Source organism: Crocuta crocuta, unplaced genomic scaffold (assembly GCF_008692635.1).
Source record: "Crocuta crocuta isolate KB4526 unplaced genomic scaffold, BGI_CrCroc_1.0 scaffold646, whole genome shotgun sequence".
NCBI lineage: Eukaryota > Metazoa > Chordata > Mammalia > Carnivora > Hyaenidae > Crocuta > Crocuta crocuta.
In genome coordinates, this window is record NW_027530851.1 from 1,637,117 (window position 1) to 1,651,854 (window position 14,738).

Sequence of the window (14,738 nt, forward strand, 5' to 3'; positions counted from 1 at the left end):
CTGTGAGCCCCAGNGTCTGGGGGTACAGAGTCCGTGGCAAAGTACTGTTTTTTTCTTAACAACAACAACAACAACAACAACAACAAAAAGAGGCTTCTAAGACGTTCAAGTTTATTCACTGTCTGAAGGGTTGAGCAATTTAATCGGAAAAAATAGATCTTAATTTCCTTTTGGACCCATTTTTCTTACACTAGAGCATAGGGAACTAGAGGGAGAGTTTAAGCATCAGAAGAATCTAAAACTAAAGAAAAGGCTTATCTTGTTGCATTCGTGTGGTTTTAAACGTCAGAACTTTGGCAGTATCCTCCATTTTATTTTAGCATATACACTGACTTTCTCAGGACTATATTTTTTAATTTGTACTAAAACGAGAAAGGTGGAATAGCATGCGTTTTGTCTTTACGAGCATAATTCAACATTCCTTGCAAATATCTTACTTGTATTGTTACATTTTGAGATGTTACTGTTTGTTTAAGGTTGGAAATTTTTAGTGTCCTTATATATATAAAAATATGTACATTTTCTATTATTTTTCTGAAATCATTATTTTTCAAGGTTTTTATTCATATATATCAATACATAACCAATTCTTGAAGAGTGCCATCTAGCTCAATGATGCTTACTAATGTAAACAAAAGCAATATTTTTTATTATAACTTATGTAAACATAATAATGTTGAAGTATATGTTCTCCAGCTTTAACCTTAATCCTTTGTCTTTATGTTCACCTTAGCCATCCAGTTTTGCCTTTCTATGCTACACCGCCCATGAACAAATAATAGCAATACTTGAAGATTCCAGCTTTAAGATAAAATACTAATATTAACAACGCCAGGTGCGCATGGCATTGTTCTAAGTGTTTTACACATATTAGCTCACAATAAACTATGTAATGGGTATTATTGTTATTCCCATTTTCCAGACACAGCTGGGATTTGAATCCAGGCAGGAGTTCACCTAATCCAATGCTTATTTTATCAATTAAGAAATAGATACAGCAAGGTTAAATGACTTGCTTAAAGACTTTCTTGTTCAAGATACAACAGGGATCAGAACACAGGTATGTTTCCTGATCTATAAATACTTTTAATTAAAAAAAAGTTATTCACAATTCTGATGCTCTACACATATATTTACAACAGGTTCTCTAAATGAATATTATAATTGATATTCTATCTATGTGTCTTTCTGCACACAACCCCAAAGGAGTTAACAGGGATCTCATTAAAATACCCTTTCAGACTTCAAATTGTCTCTCAGCCACACCTATAGTCTTCAGTCATTTCAGTGAATGGCTCCATCTTTCTGTGCCCAAACCCGTCTTTAATAGCTCTTTCTCTTAAGTCCCACATTCACTTTGCAAATGAACTGTTGGCTTTTCCTTCAAAACACATTCAGAAAATGGCTACTTATCACTTATACTACAACCTACATCATCTCCTGTTTGGATTATTGCAGTGGCCCAGGGACTGGTTTTCTTGCTTTTGTCTTTGCTTTCCTTTGAGTCTATTCTCAACACAGAGTTGAGAATAAAGTCAACTTATTAAAAGAAAATCAGATCATACCACCCCTCTGTACAGTCTCCCATGGCCTTCCAAAACAAAGTAAACACCAAAGTCCTTAACCATGGCTCTAAGTTTCTTCCTTAATTACCTCTCTGACCTCACAGATTGTACACTCAACTCTGTGTTCCAGGAAGACCCTACATAAGGTGTCAACCTCCAACTTTGGAGTTGCTGTTTTCTCTGTTAGAATACTCTTCCCCATAATAGTTTCCTTCCTCTCTCCCCTCTTCCCAAAAACCATCCTTTCAGTCTCTCTTCTATGTGCCACCTATTTCATTTCATTTCATTTCATTTCATTTCATTATTCTCAAGTTACTTAACATACAGTGTAGTCTTGGCTTCAGGAGTAGAACCCAGCGATTCGTCACTTATGTATAACATCCAGTGCTCATGCCAACAAGTGCCTCCTTAATGCCTATCACCTATTTAACCTACCCCTACCCCCATCAACCCTTAGTTTGTTCTCTGTATTTAAGAGTTTCTTATGGTTTGCTTCTCTCTTATTTGCCCTATTTTAAATCATGGCATCGCATATTCCCAGTATTTCTTATTCTCCTCCTTTACTTTTTTCCCCCCTCTAGTACTTATCACAAAGTAAGGTATGATTTAGTTGGCTTATTCATCTTTATTGTGTGTCTCTGCACACTAGAACATAAATCTCTCCAGGGTAGGAATTTCTGTTTTCTGTTGTATCCTAACTGCCAAAAATCGTGCCTGACATATTAGAGAAACCCTCTATAAATACATATTGAAAGAATGGATATGTACACACACATTGATATTCCAAATAATATATAAATGAATAAAAACATGTTATTTATCAGCAAATGCATATAAAGAGATTTGGATGTGCACAATACTATGCACCCAGTTTCTACCAGCCACCTGAAAGATAGTGATGAGTTTCTTTGAATAATATGGTACAGCACCTCTTATTGTGGTCAGAAGGGTTTTGAAAGTGATTGGTTTCCAGTATTTGTTAAAATACCCAAACTTTCAAGTGATTTAAAGAAATAAATCAGGGGCGCCTGGGTGGCTCAGTCGGTTAAGCGTCCAACTTAGGCTCAGGTCATAATCTCATGGTTCGTGGGTTTGAGCCCTGCATCGGGCTCTGTGCTGACAGCTCAGAGCCTGGAGCCTGTCTCCGAGTTCTGTGTCTCCCTCTCTCTCTGACCCTCCCGTGCTCACGCTGTCTCTCTCTCTCTCTTTCTCTCTCTCTCTCTCTCTCTCAAATAAATAAAACATTAAAACTTAAAAAATTTTTTTAAAAAAGAAATAAATCAGAGACTAACAGATACAGGGTATCTCTGTAATAATGATACTGTCACTCCCATTCTATTTTGCTTCATTGAATCAGAGATAAAGGAGTTGCAACAGACTGCCAGGATGTGCTCATTATTCCCAATGCATTGTCTGTTTCCCAGGAGTGCAGAAAATACTTTCATAAGTACCAAGCACCCCTACTTTCCCATATTATTGCCCCAACACTCAGTTATTTGATATTACTTATTTTTTAAATAATAAAAATACTCATTTTGTTTAGTTAATATCTGAAGACATCCATGAAAACACACATAAGAAAATTATGTGTTCCAGTGAAAAATTTGTTGGAAACCATTGATGTAACTAGTGGTTTTCAGAGTGTTTTCTAGTATTCTCTTGGGTCCCTTGAGATCTCAGAGGGTTTAGAGGTGAAAATTATTTTGATAATAATACTAAGACTCTAGCTGCCTGGTTCACTCAGTCGCCCCCCACCCCTACCCCTGGGCCCTAGTACAGTGAAGTTTTCCAGAGGTTACATGATCTGTGATATAGCAACAGATTAAATATAGAAGGAAATATTAGAATTTGACTATAACAATTAAGCCAAGGTAAAAGAGATTTGCAAACCATAAGATAATGCCATTCTTTTCACTAAGTAAGCTTTTTCTGGGAGAATAGAGGTTGCTTTTTTTTGTTTTTTTTTCCCAGAAAATATTTATGTGCTGTGTTTATGTGAGACCTAAACCTAACTGACTGCATTTTAGAAAAAGCCTTCATCTTGAGGGTGAACTAGGCCCGAACCCAGTTCCAGGAAAAACTGCAGAAAGTACTTAGGCAGCCTGCACTTAGTTACTTCCCTAGCAACAGCAATAGCCAATCAGTTTAAAAGAGGCGCCTGTGTCCCAAGACGTTCCTGTTGGCAGTTTGCAGTCAGGCCAGATGGGCGTAGCCAATCAGGTACTGACATACAGTATGTACTAAAAGTCAACCTATCAGGAGACTGCCAAGCTGGAAAGCCCCCAAATCTCACTGTAACCGCAATAAAAAGCCCTGCGACCCTGAGTTCGGGGCTCCATACCATCACCACTGCGTCGGGGTGTGTTGGAGTCCCTGCTCGAGCTTGAATAAAGACCCTCATGTGTTTGCATCGGAATCAGCTCCTTGGTGGTCTTTGGGGTCTCGCGATCTGGGCATAACATTTGGGGGCTCGTCTGGGATCCCCAAGACCCCTCAGACCCCTGAACCAGAGGGTCGACCAGCTGGTAAGAATCTCTTTCTGTTGTGTTCATCTGTGTAACTCTGGTCTCGAGACAAATCTGTATTAGGCGACCAAAGGTGGTCAAAGCGGACATGCTGGGGGCCACGGTAGCGGGAGACCTTGAAGACGTTCAGGGCTTCTTTGGAGGGGACAGAGTGCCCCTAGTCTGTATTCGGAGGGGACAGAGTGTCCCTAGTCTGTATTGATCCAGGAGGACGAGGCGGGTCGCTCCTGTGAATCGGCCGAAGGCTATCGTCCCAGCTTCATTTTTTTTTCTGTGGCGGACTTTGTTATCTGTCTTTCTGTGTGTGCGCCTGTGACTGTCGGTTGTGTCTGTTGGACTTTATTACTGGGCGACTGAGACTGACGAAATGGCACAGACACCATCTAAACCCCTAGATCTGTTGCTCACTCACCTCAAGGATATCAGAGCTCGAGCGCACAATCTCTCTGTGAAAGTTAAAAGGAGAAGATTTCAGACTCTTTGCACCAAGTATAACAGCAGGTCTCTCGGCCCTGCATGGGCTACCCGGACCAGGTTCCATATATCGTTGTCTGGGCCGACTTGGTGGATGATCCCCCTCCATGGCTTAAACATTTTTTTACTTCACTAGGTGCCATCCTCCTCTGCATCGGCCCTTGTTTCAGTTACTTCTGAAAGGCTGACTCCCGACAACCTGAGTCTAAACCCTCGGCTCCTCCTCTTTATCCCATTTTGCAGGGAGAAATGGAGGAAGAGTTGACTTTTCCACTCCATACCAACACCCCCTTACAGGTCCCTGTCAACGAGGCGGCAGCAGCAGCCCCGCCACAGCTACCAGCGGAGCCACCAGCTGACTGAGCCCCCAGNCACCACCTCACAATGGCCGGGGACCGCCTCACCGCGCGCAGGGATCCCAGCCACGCGCGCTCCCCACCCCCACCCGCCGCCCGCCCGGGCCCAGGCCTTCACCCAGCCTCCAGGTTCCCCTCGTGGCGCCCCTGAGGCGGAGGAGAAAGAGGCGCGGCTCGCCGCTCTACTCATGGCCCCACCGTTGGACGGGGTCACCGGGAGGTCGCCGTGTGGGGACTACTTTCCCTTCCGCGGGGGGACTACTTTGCGCATTGGCGTGGCAGCACACATGGCATGCACCCTTTTCTGAGAATCCTAGATCCCTTATTAATCTGTTAGAAACTGTCCTTTTTACTCATCAGCCCACCTGGGATGATTGTTAGCAATTGTTGCAGGTTCTCTTCACCACTGAGGAATGAGAACGCATCCAGAGTGAGGCCAGGAAATTGATTCCTGGCCCTACCGGGGTCCCCACAACGGGCCAGGCACGTATTGACGCACACTTCCCCCTCACCCGCCCAGCACAGCGGGTCTACAACACAGCAAAGGGTAAGGAGCACCTCCTAGGGTACCACCAGGCTCTATTGGCAGGTCTCAGGGCTGCAGCTCGCAAGCCCACTAATATGGCCAAGGTTTATAATGTCAGTCAGGGTTCCGAGGAAAGCCCCACAGCCTTCCTCGAAAGGATAATGGAAGCCTTTTGTCAGTACATTCCCATGAATCCGGAAGCCGAATCCAGTAAATCGGCAGTGGCCATGGCTTTTGTTAACCAAGCAGCTCCCGATATCTGCTGCAAGCTTCAAAAATTAGAAAGACCTGGAGAAAAGAGTCTCCAAGATTTAGTGGTCGTGGCAGAGAGGGTATATAATAACAGGGAAAGTGCAGAAGATAAACAAATTAGGGCTGAAAAGAGGCAGAACCGGGACCTGGCAAAGATACTCCTGGCTGCCACAGCAGATCCAGACGACCGAAGACACCATCTCAAGCAACTGGCCTCCCAAGAATACGGTAAGGAAGAAACCAAACGGGATGAGGAAAGACCCCGCGTGGGCCGCAATCAATATGCCTATTGCAGAGAAGAGAGGCATTAGGTCAAGGATTGTCCCAACAAGAAACCGAGACCTAAGACCCCCATCCTGGTTATAGGGGAAGACAGTGACTAGAGGGGACGGGGTTTGGTGCCCCTCACCGAGCCCAGGGTAACCTTACAAATGGATGGGAAATCTCCAGACTTCCTGGTCAATATGGGGGCCCAGCATTCTGTGCTCCTACAGCCCGGGGATCCACTGTCAGCCAAAAGGTCATGGGTCCAGGGAGCGACTGAAGTCAAGCAATATCCATGGACTACCCAAAGAACTGTGGATTTGGGCGTGGGTCGGGTATCCCACTCATTTATGGTCATCCCGGAATGCCCCTATCCCCTTCTGGGCTGTAATTTATAGACAAAACTGGGGGCACAAATCCATCTCTCCCCTGAGGGAACAAAAGTGTTGGGCCCCTGGCACCGGCACGTGGCCTCCCTCTCCAAGAAACTGGACCCAGTGGCATCCGGTTGGCCGCCATGTCTCCGCATGATTGCGGCTGTGGCCCTGCTGGTTAAGGATGCAGACAAATTGTCTATGGGGCAAGAGCTGGCCATCACTACCCCTCATGCAATCGAGGGAGTTATAAAACAACCACCTGATCGATGGCTCAGAAATGCCCACGTGACCCATTATCAGACTCTGCCACTCAACCGTACCAGAATTATTTTCCAGGCCCCGGCTGCCCTGAACCCAGCTACATTGCTGCCTGACCCAGACTTAGAGGCTGCCCTGCATGATTTTGCCGAGATCCTGGCCCATATTCATGCCACCCGTCCGGACCTGCAGGACGTCCTGTTGCCAGATGCAGAGGTCACCTGGTACACAGATGGCAGTAGCTTCATACAATAAGGACTGAGGTATGCCGGAGCCGCAGTGGTATCCACCGAAAAAGTCATTTGGGTGGAGCCCCTGTCAGCCGGGACCTCAGCACAGAAGGCTAGCTAATTGACCTTACTAAAGCTTTAATTCTGGGGCAGGGCAGAAAACTAAATGTTTACACAGACAGTTGATGGGGCAATTTATAAAGAAAGGAGGCTCCTCATGGCCGAGGGAAAGACTATAAAAAATAAAAAGGAGATCCTAGCTCTCCTCAAAGCTTTATGGCTCCCAAGAAAACTAGCTATCATCCATTGTCCAGGCCATCAAAAGGACATAACTGAGACAGCCAGAGGCAACAATATGGCCAACTGGGCCGCTAAAGAAGTGGCCCTCAAAGGCACCCTGGTCCTGGCAGTCAAACTCATAGATCCTGGGGACCCCAACCTACCAGAGACTCCTCGTTATTCACTCAAGGACCTACAATGGATTAAAGGACTACCTATGATTCAGTGTCTTAAGGGCTGGCGGAGGTCCGTGGATAATAAAATCATCCTCCCCGAAGAAATGGGAATAAGGGTTCTGTCAAAATACACCGAGCATCCCACATGGGACAGAGAAAACTACAAGACCTAGTTAGACAGTCACGCATTAAAATTAAAGATGTCAACGCCAAAATTGAACAAATCATCAGCAAATGCAAGGCCTATTAACTGACCAACGCTACCCAGGACCCCCATAATCCTGGAACACATCTAAGAGGAAGACGCCCAGGGGCTTACTGGGAAACTGACTTCACTTAGGTAAAACCTGGCAGGTATGGCTACAGGTACTTACTAGTCTTTGTAGACACCTTTTCAGGATGGACTGAGGCATATCCCAACATGAAACTGCAGAGGTGGTGCCAAAGAAGCTGCTAGAAGACATCCTACCAAGGTATGGATTTCCTCAGATGATAGGGTCAGATAATGGACTGGCTTTTGTGTCCGAGGTAAGTCAGAGCCTAGCCACGACCCTGGGGATTGATTGGAAATTACACTGTGCTTATAGATCCCAGAGTTCAGGATAGGTAGAAAGGATGCATAGAACCTTAAAAGAGACCCTTACCAAATTGGCCCTTGAGACTGGTGGTGACTGGGTGGTCCTCCTCCCCTTTGCCCTATATAGGGTACGTAATTCCCCATATCAAATGGAATTGACTCCGTTCGAGATCATGTTTGGTAAAGCATACTCCGCCTACAGGATGAGGCCGTTGAGGAGTTCGAAGAAGCCCGTCTCCTCCAAGACCTCAGAGGCCTTCAATGGGTTCATAAACATGTTTGGCCTAAACTGCGTGCCCTCTATGAAACAAGTCCACCGGAGCCACACAGGTGCCGCCCCAGTGATTGGGTCTACGTGAAGAGACACCACCAGAGCAACTTAGAATCACGCTGGAAGGGACCTTATGTTGTGCTACTGACCACCCCAACAACCCTAAAGGTAGGGCCTTGTTACCTGGGTCCACTACACCCACGCCAAACCAGCTGACCCGTTTGCCGACAAGGACGACTACCTGGCTCCGAATCCAGATTGGAAGGCCGTCAAGGACCTAGGGAATCCACTAAAGTTCAAACTACAGCAGAAAACATGAACTGGCCTTTAATATTGGAACTAGTGACCTTATGTATTCTGCCTTGTCGGGCTAACCAAAACCAAAATCCTCACCAACCCCTCCAAGTAACATGGCAAGTCATCACGCCTAGTTCAAATAAAGCCATAGATACTAAGGTTGAGCCCCATCTGCCAGATACATGGTGGCCTACATTTGAATTTGACCTTTGCAGCTTATTTGAACAAGCCCCATTACCTAAACCAGGGACAGGATGGCCAGAAGTCCCTGGGTGTGCTCAAACCCAAAACTCCTTTGCCCATACTGCCCTGCAGGAGTTACACGGAACCTGTTTTTATGTATGTCCAGCCCCAATTTCTAGTGATAAGGCGGCTCAGTGCGGGGGCTGGTCAGATTATTATTGCCGGGAATGGGGCTGTGAGACCACGGGATCTTGCAGTTGGATCCAGGACTCTCAATCTCTCATTTCCCTCCGGCGCAAACACTCAACCGCCCCCTGTAAGCCTGGCTCTAGATGTAATCCTTTACAATTAACACTCACCAACAAGGGTAAAAGAACTAAGGACTGGGACAAAGGACTAACCTGGGGATTAAGACTATATAAATCAGGGTATGATACAGAAGTACTGTTTATGGTCAAGTGGGTCCTTGCCCCCTTTCAATCAGAATCAAGAGAGACCATAGGCCCTAATGAGGCCCTAATTCCAATCCGCCCGACCCCCAGGCGACCCCACACTATTCCCATTACTATTAACAGTACCCTGTCACCTAAGTCCGTGGGAACCACCATCCTCAAGGAGACAGAGCCAGAGCCCTTACAGGACCTGATGATCCACACTTTTGAAGTTCTTAATACTACCAGCCCTGGCCGGAAGAAAACAAGAGTATGAGCTGAGCCAGAGTTGGTTCGAGAAATGGTTTAACAGCTCCCCTTGGCTTGCTACCCTTATTTCTACTTTATTAGGCCCCCTACTGATTTTATTGCTGTTACTAACCTTTGGACCTTGCATTCTTAATAGACATTTATGAAAGAAAGCTTGAGAGCCATCCAATTAATGGTCCTCCAAACACAATACCAACATCCCCAAAACATGGATAGGCCTGGTGACCTCGAGCTCCTAGAGGACCCATGATTGGGTCCACAGAAGTCTCAAGAAAAGGGGGGAATGTGAGACCTAAACCTAACTGACTGCATTTTAGAAAAAGCCTTCATCTTGAGGGTGAACTAGGCCCGAACCCAGTTCCAGGAAAAACCGCAGGAAGTACTCAGGCAGCCTGTCCTTAGTTACTTCCCTAGCAAAAACAGCCAATCAGTTTAAAAGAGGCACCTGTGTCCCAAGACGTTCCTGTTGGCAGTTTGCGGTCAGACCAGATGGGCCGAGCCAATCTGGTACTGACAAGACAGCATGTACTAAAAGTCAACCTATCAGGAGACTGCCAAGCTGGAAAGCCCCTGAATCCCACTGTAACCGCAATAAAAAGCCCTGCCACCCTGAGTTCAGGGCTCCACACCATCACCGCTGCGTCGGGGTGTGTTGGAGTCCCTGCTTGAGCTTGAATAAAGACCCTCGTGTGCTTGCATGGGAATCGGCTCCTCGGTGGTCTTTGAGGTCTCGCGATCTGGGCATAACATTTACACTTGAGAGGGTTTTTAGTTTTAAATGAATCAATAAATATCTTAGATCTCAGTTTTAGATTCTAATGAACGCATAGAAACAACAGTTAATTTCGAGTCTTCTTTAATTTTTAAGAGTATAAAGGGATCCTAAGAACAGAAAGCTTGAGAACACTGGTCTCACGCAATTTCATGTCCTCAGTCTAAGCTAGACTTCTTCCTACATGCCAGCAATCATCTGATAACTGTGGATGCAACTTTCCTATGTCTGGAAAGAGGACAAACCAGATTCAGAAATGCACCAGTCATTATGGCTAGCAGATGAATACAAATAAAGCTAAGGGGAAGTTTTGGAACACAGACTTTTCCATCTCAATTGAAGATTTTGCTCCAAGAGCTGATACATAGCTTGCTCTCTGTCCTACCATTTGATGTTGTCTCTAAATCTTGGGCCAACAAAAACACCAATATTATAATTTGAGGCAGTCTTTTTAAGTTTATTATTTCTGAGAGAGAGAGAGAGAGAGAAAGGGCATGAGTGGGGGAGGGGCAGAGAGAGAGAGGGAGACACAGAATTCAAAGCAGGCTCCAGGCTCTCAGCTATCAGCACAGAGCCCAATGTGGGGCTCAAACTCACAAACTGCAAGATCATGACCTGAACTGAAGTAGGACGCTTAACCAACTGAGCCACCCAGGTGCCCCTAGCTTGAGATGATCTTAAAACAAAAATAAAAAGAACATGATGTATCAGCATTTTTTTTGAATGTGGGCAAAACTTACCAGAGAAAATTTCATAGTCTTTATAATTTTCTATTACTAAAAATACAGAATCTTTAAAAAGGACACAAGAGTAGAGGAATAAAATCCTAAATATAAAAGTCAAAGTAAGAATTGATAATCCAAAAGTTCAGTTTGATTTAAAAATAAATACACAATCTAACATAAATCATAAGCAAATTTTAACAAACGATATAAACTACAGGTATATATTAAGAATGAGAAAGAAAACAGCCATAAATGTAGAGGAAGATAACATTACTAAGTAACACTGTAATAATAAATTTAAAAAATTCCATTGACATGGTGTAACCTGAAACATACTAATCTTTGTGCGTAAAGAAAAATTTTGAATACTTTGGACTAACTGTGCCTTCTACATGGAATCCTGCTATTGTTTGTTCCCCTGCAAGATTCAAGTTGAAATCTTTAATTCCCAAAGGTGACGGTATTAGGAGGTAGGGACTTCAGGAGAAAATTAGGTCATGAGGGGACAGCCCTCATGAATGGGATTAGTGCTCTGGTGAAAGTGCTCTGGTAGAAGACACCCCACAGGACTCCCCAGCCCTTCTGCTTGTGGAGAGGTCTGAGACTTGGAAGAGGGCTCTCACCGAACCATGCTGGTACTTACCCTGATGTTGCCTTACAGCTCCAGAACTGTTAAGTATTAAATTTCTGAGCTACCCATCTGTGGTATTTAGAGCAGCCCCCAGGGACTAAGACAAGTCGTCCTGGATCTATGTTGGCTCCTTCCTGTCAATGATGTTTCAACTTAAAGGTTGCTTCCTCAGATTTTTTTTTCCTGACTGTCGATAATTCCTCAACATCCCTCAGCCTGTTACTCCCTACCATATCATACTCTTAATGCCACCAGAATATTTTTCATTACTTAATAATGTAAAATTTTATTTCTTGGTTTATTATCTGTCTTTGCTTCTGAAAATGTAAGTTTCTTGAAAATAAGGGCCTTGAATGTGTTTACTGCCCAGGGCTCTTAGAACAGAGGTACATAGTTGATATCAATAAAAGTCTTATTTATTCCGTACAGAAAACTTAGTATTATGAACTACCTGAATAAAAATCAAAAGTGAATTTCTGAAGAGTAAAACTAGCTCTATTGAAAACATTTAATAAAAAAAGTAATTTTTTAGGAAATAAAAATGACTAGAATTACAAGACATCCAATAATCATGAAATTACTTCAAAAAATAGGTCAAAGTGTGACAGTTTTACTGTTGAGTCCTTTCAAGCTTTCAGTAAATAAAAACTCTTCATAAAATGTTTGCTAGCCCAGAAAGTGATGACCAATTATTCAGCTACATATTTAAAACACCCAGAAGTGTAAATTTTAAAATACTTAGAGCTAGAAAAAACTTAAGTCAGATATTTAGAGACAAAACAAATATATAAAAATTTAAATATTTTTATTAAAGTATTAAATATTTTATTAAGTATTAATATTGGTTTAAAATTATTTGAAGTAAAAAGGACTCAATTTGCAGTTAAAATTCTAAATCAAAATCTGAATGTTGTTGGAGGTGGACGTTATTCTTAAATTTAGCCAAGTATGTGGGAAATAATAGACAGCTGTTAGTATACGAGTGTATAGCGTTTGATAAAGGAAGAATAAGAACTCAATAAGGAAGGCTGTGTTTTCAACAGTTTTAGGGGATAATTGCCTATCTGGAGAAAAAAAATATGTTACATCCACCTCTTATACGATAAAGTAAGTATTGCAAACTGGCTACCCTTGTACTGTAACTGGACCACAAATTATACTGTTTGTTAAATGGTATTTTAAAAACCAGAAAATTTTTCAAGAAAATATGAATGTTTAAAAAAAAGCTGTGAAGAAACAGTAAATCAGAAAATACAGGAATACTGGACCCACAACCCCAGATGGTGGCAATTGGCATGAACACAGTCGTGGCTCCCTTGTGCTCTGCATTTGGCATAATTCTCTCTACCTCCTGTTTTATGCCAGTTTGTCTCATGAATTTATATGAATGGCTCCACTCCTACAGGCATTTGAAATTAAACTCTCCACATGGGTCAAGAGTTAGATATAAAAGATAACATCTTGAAATAAATTAGAAGAAAATACAGGTGGGTATTGAACTGGTTCGTGTGAACTGCCCTATGGCCAATTTGATTTTGTACAACTCTTTGGTTCTTTGTGTTAGCTAATAGCAGTCTCCACGGGTGGGAGGTGGGTGAAGATTACTTACTTCCTTACAACCTCTTTATCAGGTTATAAAGACAGCAATTTTCAGTCCAGATTATTCCACACATGCAGCCATTGATCAAATTATTATCAGTAGGCAAAACACCTCATTAGGGGTCAAGTCTTGGTGCCATCCCTGAGCAAACAGGATATACGGTTCCCTTGATTTTTGTATACTGCTTAACCAAGAGCAGAAGGTGTGTCTGAAAATTTTATCTCATGTATCTACATCAAATGCCATTAATTTAATCAATAAGAATCCATCTCACCAACAGAAACCCTTGTCTATCATTCATATATAAATTAGCAAAATTCCTGGTGGTGATCAGAAACTAGCTGAAGCACTCCTACATAGTCTTAGGGGAGTAGCCTTTCTGACTGAATGCTAGCTGATCTCCCTTTAGATGGGAAATCCTGATTTCAGCAAATGACTACACATAATGTATAGCCTAAACCAAGTTAGCACATACCTGATAGCACGCTGTCCATGTCAGATTTATTTATTCATTTGTTTATCTATCTATCTATCTATCTATCTATCTATCTATCTATCTATCTGTCTGTCTATCATCAATCTGAGAGACTGTTAAGCAGGCTCCACACTCACTGCAGAGCCTGACTCAGGGCTTGATCCTATGACCCTGGGATTATGACCTGAATTTTATTTTATTTTATTTTATTTTATTTTATTTTATTTTATTNTGAATTTTAATGAAGGGTCAGTGGCTCAACTGATTGAGCCACCCAGGCACCCTATAGACACACAATATTGGTCTTTTGCAGGGAAGAACTTTCCAAGCATGAAAGAAATAGAAGAAATTATAGAGGAAAAGAACAGTATTTGATGCCATAAAAATGGAAAGCTTCTGTACAGCAAAAATACCTTAAACAAAATCAATAAGGAATGAAAAACTGTTGGAATTATTAGTAGCAATTATTTCCACAGTGAAATATACATTATGTTTATTATATATACACATGTACATACTGTACACATTTATATATGGGTGCATGTGTTTCCTTTCTCTTCTCTTTTTATATGTTACCTTATTATGCAAAAATGGTTACATGGATTTTCACTAGATGGGTAGATACATATACTTGCTCTGCAGGAAGCAGTTTCTTTCACTCCTCTCATCTTGCTTCTATGCTATGCTGCTGCTGCTGAATCTCTCGAGTGTTTCTCTGCTGGCCACAGACAGTCTACTGATCACCACTGAGGAAACTCCATCCTGATCTTAGGCAAAGAAACCTCATGCAGTCCAAATAACTGGAGTATTTTGTTTTGTTGTTGGAGAGGGCATTTTTTTGTTTGTTTTTGTTTTGTTTTCACCATGCACCAGTTGTCCACCACTCACTCAGAGGTACCTTCCTTGACATGGGAGGGTTCTACAACTACCGTCATGGATACTGGTTGCTTACCTTTCTTCATTGTTGCTGTTGCATCTCACACAGCGAACAGATTCCCAGCAGCCACCATAGGTGGTGTCATTCTGAAATAACGCTTGGGGTCAGCATAATGCCTGCAGCCCTGGAGAGTGAAGAAGTTCCCTTCCTTTCCCAGACAGGGGTCCTACTCATTTTCTACTCTCCTATTAACCACTTCCTAGAATGGGTAACCTTGAGAAAAATCTTTCCTCTTGTGTGTGTGTGTGTGTATATATATATATATATATATATATATATGACCTCAT

General features: G+C 42.8%; 1 long non-coding RNA gene across 1 annotated transcript in view; it reads left to right on the forward strand.

Moving 5' to 3' along the window:
* The first annotated feature begins 18 nt into the window (after window positions 1-18).
* The window catches only part of LOC144235835 (uncharacterized), a 32,143-nt gene continuing 17,423 nt past the window's right edge, over window positions 19-14,738 (forward strand). The window contains exon 1 of the long non-coding RNA XR_013336329.1: window positions 19-1,060. This is a non-coding gene — a long non-coding RNA (uncharacterized LOC144235835). The remainder of the gene's footprint in view (window positions 1,061-14,738) is intronic.